Genomic DNA, 17,018 nt, shown 5'->3' on the forward strand with positions numbered 1-17,018 from the left:
ATAACAGTAATGAGACAAATTTTGGTCCCTAAGAGACCTCATGATGCAAATGTATGCATGCAAAAGACGCAAATTCTGTGGGGAATATGATTCACACAGAAGAAAAGACGATCCATCGGAGTAGCACACTCACCAGGAATAGAGACTCTAACAAGACTCTAGTTGGGAATAAACAAAACTGACACAACGTGAACAAGACACGACTCTGATTAGGGAAACAGAAAACAGACCGGAGAACTCACTGGGGAGTGAAGGACTCACACTGGGAAAAGAATTCCAAAGGAAAATAAATCCATTGGAGAAACACAAGCTGACTCCTGGGGAGAAGCAAAAAGGAAACTTCACTGAGGAAGCACCAAAGAAAATGAGATGTTACCAGGCATAAGGGCAACAAACTCAGGAAGATCTGACTCCACAGGGGGACCGAGGTCATAATAGGGAGCAGAAAGGAGGGAACACCAAGGATACCGATTACTGGGTATATAATAGGTGACCGACCAAGGCGTGAATTGGATTTCACTTCCAATACACTCATCATCCTGAAGAGAGCTAGAAAAGCAAACTTGTTTATAGGATGGATATTCGATTCTACAAAGAATACGAATCTTACTCTGAGGGGAAAGCAACAAAGGATTGACCCAAGAGTGCATGAGACATATTATTCATTACCGGCAGACCGTGAATAATATACTCGAAAGGAAAATTATCCTGAACCGGTTACTGGGTTGTTTATAGGATAAAATCCGAAGACGTGAATTGGTTTTCACTTCCAAAACACTCATCATCCAAAACACAAACTGGTTAAAGGATGGATATTCGAATCCACAACGGGAAAACGAATCTTACTCAACTGGGGACACAAACCCAAAGAGTGCATGAGATACAATATCCATTACCGGCAGACCGTGGATAAGATACTCGCATGAGATATATTATCTATTACCGTCAGAACGTAGATAATAAACTCGCATGGTAAGAAACACCAGAGATACCGGTTACTGGGTATATAATAGGTGATCTACCGAAAACGTGAATTGGATTTCACTTCCAAAACACTCATCATCCAAAACACAAACTGGTTAAAGGATGGACATTCGAATCTACAAAGAATACGAATCTTGCTCAGCTGGGGAAAATCAACAAAGGATTCCAACTAAAGAGCGCATGAGATATATTATTCATTACCGGCAGACCGTGAATAATACACTCGAAAGGAAAAGACACCAGAGATACCGGTTACTGGGTATATAATAGGTGACTAACCACAATAGAGAGACAATCGGTACCAAGCATCCGGGTAAACGAAAGACAACTCAAAGGGATAAATTGCAAGCATCCGGCAATTATCCAACAACAAGAATATTCGATTCCGCAAAGGGAAATAACGAATCTTACTCGACCGGGGAAACGCAAAAGGCTTCGACTGAGGAGCGCATGAGATATATTATTCATTACCGGCAGACCGTGAATAATATACTCGCATGGAAGATTATCCACAACCGGTTACTGGGTTAATAAAGGATAAATCAACCGAAAAGAAAGGCATCGGGATACCAAACTAGGTATATAATGATAACCAATCAAAAGGGAACAACAGACATTACCGACAAAAGGGTAAATGAAAGGCGATCTGCTGAGGATAAATTGCAAGCATCCGGCAATTATCTACAGGGACTAGCTGGGGATGTATTGGTGTACAACCAATGATCCGGGGAACAAATCACTAGCAAACGGTGAAAGGACCCACTGGGGATAGAATTGCTAGCATACGGCAATTATCCACAAAAGACTTGCTGGGGATATAAGTGTTGATCTGAGCAACTTATCCAAGCAAAGGAAAATCAACATCAAGAACTAGATGAAGATAACCACAAAATTAGGGTTTACATCTACCGAATACGGAGTAGAAGACCAAAAACTCCGCGTGGGGATAGAACAAATCACAAATCCGCACGGGAAACCAAAATAGGGTTTATAACAAACCACAAACTGCTGAAGAGCAGGAAAATAGGATTTACAACTACCGGTATGAGGTAGAAAACCAAAAACTCTGGCTGGAGAATAAAAGGTGTATAACCACAAATTCTGTCAAGAAAGCCAGGAAAAGAATAGGACTTATAACTACCGGTATGAGGGTAGAGGCCCAAAAACATTCCGCTGGGGAACAACCCACTGGGAAGCACAAGACGTTTGACAAATAGTCAATTCGGGAATGATCCGAAAAGACAGACTGAATCAAGACACGTCCTAATGAGGATGTAACTCAAATAGGAAAATCCATCCCAATATAGGTGTTTAGGAGGAAACGGAAGAAACCGTCATCCACGAGGATATATCTCAATGGGGAACTGCAGAAGGAAAGACAACGTTTTCTGCTTATGGGGTTGACTCTATATGGAGAGATTTAAAACACCCGACATCTGCTTGGGGAGATCTGTAGAGAAGATCTATATCACCCAAAAGCAGGAGACACGACAAACAAAGGATACATGGCAAAAATGCAACATGAATATCTGAATGTTTTATGAGTATGCATGAATATGCGTGATTTATGTTTGATGAATGCTGACAAAACAGACAGTTCTAACACAAACAATTTCAGGAATCAAACGTCCGGTATTATACTTCCAGGGGAAAAACCAACTGGAGAGCCAATCTGCGGAGATCTATATGCTGAAAAGCAAAGATCTGCAGGTACTGCTGAAGAAGCAGAGAATCAGAGATATCAGGAAACAACCCAATCAGGGTACAGAAAGTCACAACGGGCAAAAGACAGCCACCAAGACAAATCTGTAGGGGAACAAGAGAAGTCCCAAAGATATCTGCAGGGGATCCCAGTGTCAACCGAGAAACAGAAAGGGTGCATAGCACGAACTGCTGTAGAAACAAATCCACATAACTCCGCTGGGGAACAACCCACTGAGGGAGAATGATATTATCCAAATAGAATCTGACTGCATAAGCAACTCTACTGGGGAAAAACTGTCAGCTACTCTCTTGGGGGAACAACTCACTGAGGGAGGACAGATCAAACAAGTAGGTTCTGCAACGAACCACTCCACATGGGGAGAATATACATAGCAAACTGATCACCACAAGTAGATTCTGCATTATAAGCCACTCTACTGGGGATCACAAACAGTCAGGAAATTAATCCGTTCTCTGGAGGCCAAAGCCATCATCCGACCATACCGGGGATTGAAGGAGTATTCAACAGGCAAGACCGCCACAACAAACACTCTGCAGACTAAGCTGAGGAAAAGATGGTTGCAAATACTGGGATATCAACCCAAAACAACCACTGAGTAGGAAAATAAATCCTGCTCTGCTGAAGAGAAATAAGCACTCTGATGGAGAGATAGCAACAATTCCGCGGACGACTTCGCCGGGGAAAAGGTAAAGTACCGGGTATCAAACCACTGACTTACCAAATCTTCCGAAAGAAAGCGATCATGCTGAGGAAACAGACGATTCCGCTGGCAACTGCACTGGGAAGAGTGATAACAACTCTGCTCGCGAATCCGATGGGGATATTAATAACAGTTCTACTCACGACTCAGAGGGGAATATCAATCAATCAGTTATACTCATGACTGCACTGAGGAGACAAGTAAAGTCTGGGAATGTCGACCCACTAGAGAAAGTGACGGGGCACCAAGATGACAAAACATCAACCGCCGAAACTTCACAAGAAACACCCATGCTAGGGAAAACTGCTGCTGGAGAAAACGAAGTCTTCAACAACACTCTGCTTGCGACTGTACTGGGGAACCACCCCAACAACAGCTTTGTTTGAGGAACAACCCCTACAAAAATCTGAAGAAAGAAGATACAACCAAACCAGGAATATGAACAAATGTCTTACCTGTTGGAAATCATGCCACCCTCGGGAGAGCACTGAGATATTCTTGAGTATCCTTTCAATCTTGTGAATGTTCACTTTGTTTAAAACAACAATTTTGAAAAATTTATTTGTTTAAAACAATGATATTTTATCAATTTAAAACATGCAAAACATTTGTTGATTTGAAACAAATAAGAATGCAAATAATTGGATAAAAAGCTCAAATTGATTTGATAGAATGGTAGTCTGCAAATGGCAAGACTCCATAGATCTGTACAAATTTGAAATCAGTGATATATATTGGAAGAGGGCTACATTGAACATAATGATCCTTTCTCTACCAATTTGAATCTCGATGTATCCGAAGCTTCGGTTGACGACGAATCGAGAATCTTCTGACGAAATGACGACTGATGAACCAGAAAGTCTTGTCAGGATGCAGTTACTTGCCAAATCCCTAATTTTTGCCTAGATTGCCCCAGAGTGAGGTACTCGATCTAGCGGGATGCAAATATTTTCTTTTTTCAAGTCTCTAATTTTTGCCTGGATTACCCTTGCGGGTTCTCCACCGAGACGCTCATTTTTGCCTAAGCCGCCCTTTCGGGTTTTCAACTTAGCGAGCTATTCTATTTTTTCATCATTTTTTTTTTTTTGCATATACTCTTTTTTTTTAGGCAAAGTATCTCTTAACTGCATCTGAATTCACAGGACGAGTGAAATCCTCCCCATCCATTGTTGTAAGCATCAAAGCACCGCCTGAAAAGGCTCTCTTAACAACATATGGACCCTCGTAGTTTGGAGTCCACTTGCCCCTGGAATCGGGCGCGAAAGACAGAACTTTCTTGAGCACGAGGTCACCTTCTCGGAACACACGAGGCTTGACCTTCTTGTCGAATGCTTTCTTCATTCTCTGCTGATATAACTGACCATGGCACATGGCAGTTAAACGCTTCTCTTCGATCAAATTCAACTGGTCATAACGACTCTGAATCCATTCAGCATTAGTCAACTAGGGATTTTTGAGGGTATACTTTTTCTTTTTTTTCTTGGGAAAATCTTGAAAAAAATTTCCTAGTTTTTTTGATTTTTTCTTCTTTTTACCCTCCTTTCTTTTTTCTTTTTTCTTTTTTTTGATTTTTTTTTGATTTTTTTTTTTGATTGATTGCATTTGCAATGCCCCAGTTTGACTGCTTTGCTGATTCTTATGATACAGCTGAATGAGCTTTCTTCTCGTGCTCAAGAAGGCGGGTAATCTCATCAGGAATCCCCTTCAACATCATCTTCCTCTGCCTCAGATACAAGGACTTCAAGATTGGGAGATGGCGTTGGATCATTATGTTCAATGGGTTTAGAAATCCCTGCATAATGATTCTGGATAATGAAAAGCTTTTGAATTTTAAACAAGCAAATCATTTATGCAGATGAAAAATGTTGTTTTTGTTTTTCATGGTTTTTTGTGATCACTGACTTCATGCAAAAAGCAAAAAGTGAAAACAAATGGAAAAACAAATGTTTAACAATGCATTAATTGAATGAAAACATCATTGTATTAAATGCTGCCAACAATGTCATCACTTCTCCTTTTGGCATGGGAGAAGGGTTTTGAACAAAGTGAACAAATCACGCTGACTTATGAATGACCGTAGGAACATCCACAGCGACCCAATTGTGGCAGACACCACCAGGAATGATGAAATTGTTCAAATCTTCTGCGTCCTCTTCCAAGATAACAGCAGCCTCTTCTTCTTCAGGTTGATCAGCATGGATGAATCCTCCACTTGCGAACAAACCTTGCTCATTAAATGCCCCAAAACAGTAGCCAATGCCAGCCCGGGATCGGTTAACCAGGAATAAATCCATCAACAGCACTAAGTCTGGCAAATTCCTCCTCTGAGTTCACAATCCTCTAGCTCAGGATGATCCATCAATCTGGCAGAGATAGCTCTGGTATAATACCGGCGAGGTGCGTCTTCAAAATAAATGAAGATCGCAGGGTCAAACCACAGGACGGGAGACCGGAACAAAACACCTGCTTATGCAAATGATGCATGAAGTGTTTATGCATATGCTTGTTTTTTATTTCAAGGAACTCGAAGGTTTTATTTGCAAACTTTAAAATATTTAAGCATTTTGATCATATATGAGAATATCTCATCAGATATATCAGGTGAAAAAATTTTCCCGGTTTTTTCATGTTTTGAAAATTTTTGCAAATAAACTCCTTTGAGTCCCTTGAAAATTTTCTTTTTTCTGATGATATGGATGCAGATGAATGCATGAATGTATGAATGCAACAATCACACTCAAGGATCAAGCAAAGCACGCCAGACAAAGGTCGTGGGAAAGCTCATTGTATCCCTAATATCAATCATCCATTTTGGTGGATTTAGGTTTTCACCTTATCGACACCCAAGTTCCATTGATATTAACGGTACATGAACCGGTTCGAACATTCTTAATATCAACCAGCCGCTTTGGTGGATTTTAGGTTTTACACCTGATCCGGGATCCATTGATATTAACAATGTTTGAACGACTCAACCACGAATCACGGGTTTGTTGAGAGTCACGAGCATGGAGTCTCGGTTAAGAACCAACCAAAGGGAGTGTACTAGGGTTTAAACCTGCCAGACATGTTCTATCAGAGGTTCCCATAATCATCGTTCCATCTTTCGAATATTATCGGAGGAACGAATACTCGTATTCCAAGAATATTCTCAAGAGAAACTCTTATGAGTGTAGTATCGCGTAACAATCGTATAAGAACTGACATCTGAACGACCTCCGCACTACGGTCCTAAAAATAGGCCAAGATGGGTTTGGTAAACTAAGGTCCTTGGCTTTTGCGGAACATGATTGAAAGAATAATGCCTAACCACAAATAACTTGTGTGACATTATTAGTTCAACATGACCTCCACCAAGTGAATGGGCTCGCAAGTCAACTGGCTAAGGAATACTCCACACCAGTCAACAAGACTATGCCATTCTCCTATCCTAGAGAGCACTCGAGTTCGGGTACAGAACTCATCTCACAGATCACCAAGCAAACAACATATGTATATCAAGCAATTCACACATTACAATCAATACAGTGATCCCAAATTGTACAAAAATATGTCAAACAACAAATAATAATATAGCACAACAAGGGTGAAAAGTAGGCAATACCACCAAGGATTCTGGTGAGATCTCCCCAGCAGAGTCGCCACTTTTCTGTAGCGGTGTATTCGTCGCTATATGATTTATCGATTAAACCATAAGCAAGGGATACAATGAAATTTCGAGTCGCCACCGCACTTTTATTTATCCAAAGGACTGGCTAAAAAGCGAACAAAAGCCTAAGAAGTTTTACACGTAGAAAACTAATAAAAAGATCAGAGAGTCTGGGTAAGGGGTAAATTACGTAATGGGAAGGTGTTAGGCACCCACTACGTCCTAGGTACTCCTAGGGAGCCCTTTTCACACTTGTTGTAAAAATTGTTATTTGTTATGACATATGTATTGTGCAAACATGATTGGGATGATGAGAAAAGAATATACATTTTATTGGGTTTGAACGGATGAACCCGCTGCCTACGTACCTTCCATCAAAGGTAAGGATCAAAACGCCGTAGTTCGGCTAAAAGATTTCCAAAAGTTGGTGGATTCAATTTTAAACACAAGCACTGAGGTCTTACGTTATCCACGGGAGAAAACTCAACCTTATACAAACAACAAAGTCCACCATGTGAGAACAACTTCAACTTGCCAGGGAGGGGTTAACCCTATAATAGGCAAGGAAGACTTACAATTCAATCACTAAAGACAGAAGGTGAGATTAACATCAACCACTAAGATAAATCAAACCTCTAGATCATGTATGAAAGGATTAACAATGGACAAAGCCAAAACAAGTGAATGAGTGAAGTTAATTGATTGTGATTATGAAAATGGAGTCAAAGTATGATTAAGATTAATTCAAAGAAGTATTATGAAATGGAGTTGAAAAAAGTCAAGGACTTGGGTCCAGGTTTTTAGTTAGAAAAGCATGAAGAAGTTTGCACAATATCTATGTCACGTTTGAAATCAAATTGTGAAAAGGTTTAGGACATAATGAGAATGAATAGATGGATGGAAATGGATTGTAAAACTTCTTAGAAGGTTCACCTCTTGAAATCATATAGAAGATGATTCAAGTGTGTCCTTTGGAATAGCATGAATATAATAACATAAACAAACAGATGATACCGGATGCCACTCAATGGTCTTACTCCAATCTCACAAACAGAAAACGGATACCGGATACCAATAGATGGATTTACACCAGTCTCCTAAAACAGAACAGGATATCAGAAGCCACTCAATGGTCTTACACTAATCTCCTCAAAAGAAAACAAAGATGAAATATGGAAGTCAACTGCCAATCTATCTGGACTTAGGTTAACTCCACATATGATCACAGGAAAACCAATGCCACGTTACAGGGACTTACAATGGATCCTCACATACAAGAACAAAAGCAACAAATGATCACAGGAAAGCAAATGCCAACTTACAGGGACTTATAATTGCAACCTCACATACAAACAGATAAACCAACTTATGATCACAGGAAAAGCAGATGCCAACTTACAGGGACTTATAACTGCATCCTCACATACAAACAGATAAACCAACTTATGATCACAGGAAAAGCAGATGCCAACTTACAGGGACTTATAACTGCATCCTCACATACAAACAGATAAACCAACTTATGATCACAGGAAAAGCAGATTCCAACTTACAGGGACTTATAACTGCATCCTCACACACAAACAAAGTAACAGAAGATATGAGTGACCAATGAGGTCTTACACTCTATCCTTCCATATCATAGGAACAATGGCCAAAGAGATGGACTTACGATTGTCCTCAATGGGCAAACAACAAATGACAATATCACAAAGACAAATGAGATGATTGTGCATTAATGAGCAATTAATGATGATGATAAATGCATGAAGCATACAAGCAAACATGTGCATATGTAGTAATCAATCAATCAATGAATAACAAACAGCACACTCTATAGCCAAACAAGGAGGCTCACACAAGAGGGTTAGGCACTGAGGCCAACTGGAATAGGGTAAAAAGTTGCACTGAGGTTCAGAAAGTAGGAACTCTCTCCACATATTAGACTCGATTGATCTTGGGTTAGGATCTCAATGCTACAACCGTGTAATGGGAGCAAGGAGAAGACTCACTGAATAGTAGGGGATAGGTTGCTTATCCCTTTGATCTACCAATTGCCTTACTTGAAGGACTTTTCCTGCTTGGGACAAAAATTAAACACACACAAGCATTGCCTCTTAAGGAGGACTTCAGACAGTTTGCCCGGCCAAATAACAGGCCGGGTCTCCAGACTACATGAAGAAAGAGGGATTACCTCAAAGCAAATTGCTAAATAGCAAAGCAAAGCAAGTTCAAAGAACTTAAGCAACTAATGGTACCTGAAATAGTCAAACACATCAGTACACAGTTCAACAGTTAAAACAAAAGGAATGGACTCAACAGTCAACACAAAGAAACAAGTGTGCAAAGCACAAGACTCAAATAATATGAGTCATACCACCTACAAAACAAAGATTAGCACATGATATAATCAAGCTCAATCAAATTGGCAATGGTTTCTTTGAGGCATTATTGCTTAACCTGAAACAAATGAACTCAACATAAGCCAAGAGACCACTAGGGCAAGCCTAGGGTCAAAAATAAATGATAAAAGTCAAAACAGCAAATGAAAGTCAACCAAAGTCAAGTTCAAACATTTGAGAAGCGAGCACAGTTGGTTTCAAGCTTATATCATGCATCAACATCATTTTATAGACCAAAGAAGTCAAAACATGGCAAGAGGGAGCACACAAAAGGTCAACAGCAAGACCAAGCTCAAACCCAAACATAATCAATTCCAAAAATTATGAAATAATTCATACTCAATCACAATCCATAACATAGCATGCATATGAAATTTCAGCTCAATTGGATCATGGGAAGATGGTCAATTAAAATCAGGAAGTCAACACATTTTCAAGTATGCACAAAGAAGTCAAACACACATGCATCATCTTCAAACAATCATAACAAAATGAAAACAGATGAGAAATGGATGGGATCAACACCAATGCAAAGCTCAAGATGTCTAGTATGCACATGTAAAATTTCATGATCATCCAATAAGATATGAGAATTTCCCAAATGAAAGGGCCAGATGTGTCACACAAAGTCAACAATTGACTAGGCAGAGAAGAAAAATCTCAAGTAAATAGGAAATGGCATGATTAATTCCAGGAAAATTCACACATAAACTAGACATATGAGAGATGGCTCATGCAAAATTTCACATTATTTGAAGGTCAGGAAGCATGTCAACAAAAATCATGAAACAGCATAACAATGGTGTGACACAAATTGTCACACCCTACTTCCAAAATTCATATCTCACAAACTACATATGATAAATTCAAGAACTCTACATCAAAACAAACATGAATGAGTGTAGATTAACCACAAAAAATTTCAGGGGGCATTGGATACATCCTCATCATTTCACAAAAGAAATGGCAAAAGGTACAAATTAAGCATACATGTCAAGAAACCTAGAGCCATTAAAAATCCAGCCAGCCAAAAAATCAATAAAAATCATGATAAAATAATAGACATTCATGTGATCATGATGAAAAACATTCCATGAAATTTGGATGTGAAATGCACGAGTTATGAATTTTGTAAGTGGAGTGATCATTTGGAACAAACATGAACCACATAACATGAATTAGTGAGTCAAACCATTGACCGAGTGGCATTTTTGCAATTATGGACATTACTAATCTAAACGCATCGTTTCAGGCAAATGAACCAAATAATTTGATTGGTTAGCAACTAATGGAACAGTAGCAACAAGCTGATACACGTGAAACAAGCTTTCTGGAAAAAAAAGGCTAGGGTTTCTAACAGCAACTCATACTCATCTTCATGGAATCATCATGGCAAAACGAATTCATCCAGACTTAAGCAAACAGCATGGCAACGAAGCATTATCATCATGCAACATCAATAGTAACGAACCAAATACATTGAAAAAAAAGAAAATCTGGGAAATGTTTCTTAGGGTTTTACTGCAGTAACAGTGTGTTCATCAACTTCATTCAAATCATGAAAAATTAAATCACCCAGAAACATGAATCGACCATAGCAATCGAATCTACACACAACAAGCATGATATGTCCAGCAAGCATAATCACTAAAACACAACAGCATCCAAGAATCGAGCAAAGAAATCATGCATCCATAAACTTTAAAACAGCATATCTCAAGGAATACTTGACCATTTCATGCAATCCAAAGCTCATTAAAATCAGCATAACAAGAGCTATCTAAAACATAGCATGGCATAGTAAATGGTTAAGGTCGAAACCTTACTTGTTTTTGAAGAAAAATGTGAAACAGGGCTGCTTTTGATGATGTTGGCTCGAACAGATGGAGATAATGGTTGATGTTGATGGATGCTTGAAGAACCTTGGCTCAGTAGTGCTTGCAAGTGCTCAAATCGACAAATACCATTGCTGGTCCATGGAGAAAACAGAGCATGAAATGGAGCTTCCAGCAGGGATTTGATGTTGCAAAAGGGGTCCAAATGATGCTTGGATGATGGAGAAACCAAAGGAAGCTCGAGGGTTTTGGAAATTTTGGCAGAAAATCAAATCGAGCAAAAATGCAAGAAGGAGAGAATGAGAGTATTCTGATCTTTGGAGGCTGTGTCTAGGGTTCTGAAATGCAGAAAATGTCTTATATATTTGTTGTTTAAGCTTAGTTAATGACATGCTAAACTTGGTTAGCTTAAATGAAGTGATTTGCAAAATTGCTAAGTTGGAAAATTGCATAAGGAGGGTGTGAAGTCTGCACGAATTGGGCCTTGGAACATGTCTTAAACATCATACCAACCAAGTCTCAAATGGCCAAAATGCCTAAAAACACTTAATTCACAAAGTCAAATCTTGCACATGCTTGAAATGAATAAAGTCAAACTCAAAAATTCCATTTTGCATGGTGAGGTTTTGGTGGAAGATGATTGCATTTTTGTAAAGAGGAGGTTAAATGGAGATTGTAGGAAAAAACCCCATCAAATTTGGCCAAGTGGTTCATGAGATATGGCTTGTTGAAGTTCAAAAAAATGTGAAAATGAAATGATCATATCTTGCAAACCATTCATGGGATTTGAGTGTTCTTGGACTTTTTGAAAATGGGAGAACAAGAGCTTCAACTTTCATGTTGGGCAAAAATTCATTTGAAGCTTGTATCATGATGTAAGTTTAAGATCAAGAAGTTTCCATTTTTGGTAGTTGAAATTACAGGTCCACTTTCTATTTTGGGAAATTTCTGATTTTACTTCAAATTCTTCCATGATGAGGTTTGACATGATACATGAGGCTTGTATGGACATGAATGAGCTCCTTCAAATCAATTCCATCCATCAAATCATTGATTAAATCCACAGTTGACCAAGTTTGACTTTCTGTTGACTTTTCTAGGGTTTTGGATGACTGAAGCACTTCTGATGAATTCCAAACCCTAATTCCTTGAGAACTTGATTTCAAATGATGTCCCAAGTTGTATGAACTTTTGATTATTGATCATGGTGCCCAAATTCTGCAAGAATGGCCACCATCCACTGCTTTGACTGACTGTTGACGGTCTTTGACCTAATTGCTGATGGTTGCTTCAACTGCAAGCAACAAGGTTAAACTGACAATATTTTTGTACTTTTTGAATGATAAACATATGAAAAGCAAAGATATACAAATGCAAGGCATGCTTGGTGATCAAGAAACCAACTCACAAGGCAATCTACCCACTAGGAGGGAAACTAGGGCATGCAGTGATCCTTGAGGCCATGATATGATATGATATGGGCCATGAGGGATCTTAGGGCCAAAATTGGGGTCTTACAGACACTAAGAAGTTGACCTCTTGCTGGTCCATCTTCCCTAAGCGAGTCCCTCCTAGCTTGTGTGATTTCTTGTTTATTGGGTGTTCATGCTTTTGTACATTTATTTGCTTACCTGCTCGCATGCATCTGTTACATCTGTTGGATCTGTTTGTTTGTTTGTTGGGATGGGGTGTTCTATGAGAGATAAGCCCATTAACTAGGCTTGAATGTACACACAGGTTTTAGAGTGGATAATCATGAGGCTTGCGTGGCGTGTTGCTACGTTAAGTCGTTCGTGAAGAACCACACCCAGATGAGGTTTCTTTTGGATATATTATGTCTTACGGGTGTTCCGTAACAGCAGGATGTTCCTCTAGAAATCGTCGACTCTGGTGACCATTTCCCGAGAACTCAGTCGAGGCCTCTCCTCCGAGACGTGATTATGTTAGCTCTGGTGGGCGCATTCTCGCTGCTCAATCCGAGGATCCCGAGACTGGGAACTTGCTATTAGGATGTCCTGTTGAGGGGAGTCAATGGAGGTCTTTTGTCCCGTAATAATACCAAACCTTCAGTGGTAAACGTATTATTCGCGACTGAACGGCTGAAGCTGACGAACTTCTGTTCTTAGAACCTACCAGTGAGGGGCGGGCTAAATTCAGGAAACCTTAACCTCCAACCAACCCGGTTTGTTGAAGCAGAGTTCTGATTTCGTATTATAGTCCTTAGTGGGTTTCTCTTCAGACAGTGCAACCTGACAGATGTTCAAGCGGATCCATCAATTCTGATTGACATGCCTTTGCATTGCATAACATCATCTGCATATTTGCAAACAACATCTCATGCTTATTCATTTGCAGGGTATTCCCTTTCAAAACGGGGGTGCCTTAAAACTGAACAAGCAGTGCATCGCATACCATGCATATTAACCCTTGTTTGTTTTGCAAGTGTCACCATAGTGTCTAATGTTTGTTCCCTGTTCAGGTAGTATTGGTCCCAAGCGAGTCCACACGTACCCGACAAAGAAAAATCGTCCGTAACTAGCGATGGACCAAGTACATAAAGAGCTGGCTGATATGCGTGACAGGATGGATCAGTTCATGACATTGATGACTGGTATGGCAGAAGGCCAGGAAAAGCTGAGGGAATTGGTTGAGCAACCGAGACCCGATCCGGAGGTGGAGATACCAAATGCTGAGGGAAACCCCGGTAACCCTGGGAACGCTGATAACCCTGTGAACACTGGTAACGCGGGTAACGCAAATGCTGATGGAAACCCGGGTAACGTTGGCAACACAGGGAATGTTGGAAATGGTATTGGCGGAAGGTACAATGTGAATCAAGGAATTCGGATTAACGGGCGCCCCGTTACTGAAGATTATCAGTATGATCAATTTTCTTTGCACGACGAGGCCCTCGAGACCACTCGCCGTATGGATGAGCTTGCTGAGAAGCTCAAATCTTTGGAGTCTCAAAATTCCTTAGGCTTTGATGTCACAAATCTTGGTCTGGTTCAGGGAGTAAGGATTACTCACAAGTTCAAACCCCCTACTTTTGAGAAATACAACGGGGCTTCGTGCCCACGCACTCATCTCCAATCTTATTTGGGAAGGTTGGGAGCTCACACGGAAGATGAAAAGCTGTGGATGTACTATTTTGAAGACAGCCTAACAGGAGCTTCTCGTGAATGGTATTCTCATTTGTCTCGTACTACCATCAAGAGCTGGAAAGACTTGGCAGAGGCTTTTGTCAAGCAATATCAATACAACTTGGACATGGCTCCAAATCGGACCTTGTTGCAAGGTATGTCTCAGACTGCCAAGGAAACCTTTAGAGAGTATGCTCAGCGTTGGAGATAGATTGCTGCGTCCGTCCAACCCCCTATGTCTGAAAGGGAGATGGCGGACATGTTCATGAACACTCTTCAAGGCAAGAGATTGGCTGCTTGCCCGTCAATTAGCTTTGCAGAGATAGTAATTGCTGGAGAAAGAATCGAGAGTCTGTTGAAGATGGGCCAAATTCAAGACAATAGTGCTTCCAACTCATCAGGTCCCAAGAGACTGTTTGCTGGTAACGGTCAGCGAAGAAAAGAAGGCGAGGCAAGCGTTGTGTATGCCGGCAGAGGCAGGGGTAGAGGACGCCCTAATTATTATCAAGATCAAGTGGCCGCAGTCACTATTCCAACACCTGTTCCTCAACCGCCATATCATCCACAACAACAACCCAGGTACAACAATCAACAACAAGGAGGTAATCCGGGTCAGCAGAGACACTATCAACAACGTCCAAGGCAGACGGAACGGGTCATCGAGCCAATCCCAATGCCTTATTCAGTATTACTTCCCAAGCTGATTGACATGAATCTGGTTACGTTGAGAACTTTGGCCCCACCAATCGATCCCAATAATTTTCCTAGAGGTTATGATGTCAACGCCAGATGTGCTTTTCACTCTAACGCACCTGGCCATACTACAGAAAATTGCAAGGCTCTCCAGTTAAAGGTACAAGATTTGAGAGATGCCCAGGCTATCAATTTTGCTTCGGTGCCTAATGTTATCCAAAACCCGATGCCGGCTCACGGCGGACAGAGGATTAATGTTGTTAATAGTGGGGAAACTTTGAATTTGGTTTCTGATGTGACTAAGGTGAAGACTTCGCTATCGGTGGTTAAAGACCGACTTTTGAAAGGATAGATTTTCCCGGGCTGTGGGGAAGAATGCAGAAATTGTCCAGCTGCCGAAAACGGATGTGACAGTTTGAGAAGGGGTATTCAGCAACTGATAGATGAAGGTTGTCTTCAGTTCGATCAGGCCCGTCCAGTGAAGAATGATGTATCGACGGTGACGTTTTATTTCACTCCTGAAGAAATATATATTCCCGAGAGACTCTCTCCGACAACAATATATTTCCCAGAAAGTACAGAACCAGCAGCGGTGAACATCGAAAGTTCAGCACCAGTTGCAATTTACTCTGACAGCCCTCAACCGACTTTGGTTGGTCCGATCACCATCACAATACCAGGACCCGTTCCGTATGAGAAAGACGGTGCTATCCCGTGGCACTATGGGGCTGATATCTACTGCCAGGGGCAGAAAGTTAACGAAGAAGACATTGACATTGGTAGCTCCGCTGTAGACAATGTTGGAGGGGTTGGTGGCTTCACTCGCAGTGGACGCCTATTTTCGTATCAACTCAGTAGAATGGACTTAAATAACAACATCTAGAAACAAATTTTGGCCCCTAAGAGACCTCATGATACATATGATATGAATGATAAAAGTAATCTTCATGGGGAATATATTGCCACAAATGAAAAGAATTCGGAGAGACTGAAATTCCACAGGAGCATAATGCATTCCATAAGGAAAACTCACTAGGGACACACAGACACTATCCAGACATCATGAAGATCATGGCATCAAATAAAGATGGCCACATCCAAGCAAGAAATTTCCATAGCTAGCAGTCTTCTTTGTCTTCCAATGTATCAGATGAAATATTCCTTGATCAACTCAGAACAAAGCATCAGACACGGGATCAAAATAACAATTAAGCACAAAGACAAAGTAGCAGATGAATTCAAACAAAAACCCAAGGTTTACATCAAATGAAGGCTCAGTCTTAAGAGCTTCGTCTCAAAATATTGGCATTGGCCAAGTCCTTTTTGCACAGGAAATGCTGCCTAGTTCTAAGTCCAAGAGTTCAGGTCAAGATCAACAGTCCGCCAGATTTTTTTTAGGGTTTTTGTTGTTATTAAGTATTTTAAGGTCCTAAGACCACAAACAAAACAAAAACTCACGATCAAATGTATACAATCACAAGATATGTCTCAAATTAGCAAAGTGAAAATGACATAAACATAAACAAGTTAAATCAAATGTAAATGGCATTGAATGATAAATGACTGAAATTTAAATTGTATAAAGTAAACGACTTGATACTAAGGCAATATTAATAAGAATTAGTTAAATGTTAGCTAAAGGTTAATGGTGTCTTTTTATTGATTAAGTCATTCTTTGGAGAACACTCAACCATTCTTTCACAAGTATGAATCCTTAAACCAAGACATCTTCCATGAGAAGGGCTCCAACTTGGATAATTTAACAAGTATGCCACTAGCTCTCATGAAAGGAAAAAACTTCAAGTCTCCATACAATACCATGAAGAATGGGAGACTTACAATCTCACTTACTAGAACTCTATGTCATTAGGGTCAAATTCAGCTCT

The sequence above is a fragment of the Lathyrus oleraceus genome, chromosome 6 (assembly GCF_024323335.1).
Source record: "Lathyrus oleraceus cultivar Zhongwan6 chromosome 6, CAAS_Psat_ZW6_1.0, whole genome shotgun sequence".
NCBI classification, from domain to species: domain Eukaryota; kingdom Viridiplantae; phylum Streptophyta; class Magnoliopsida; order Fabales; family Fabaceae; genus Lathyrus; species Lathyrus oleraceus.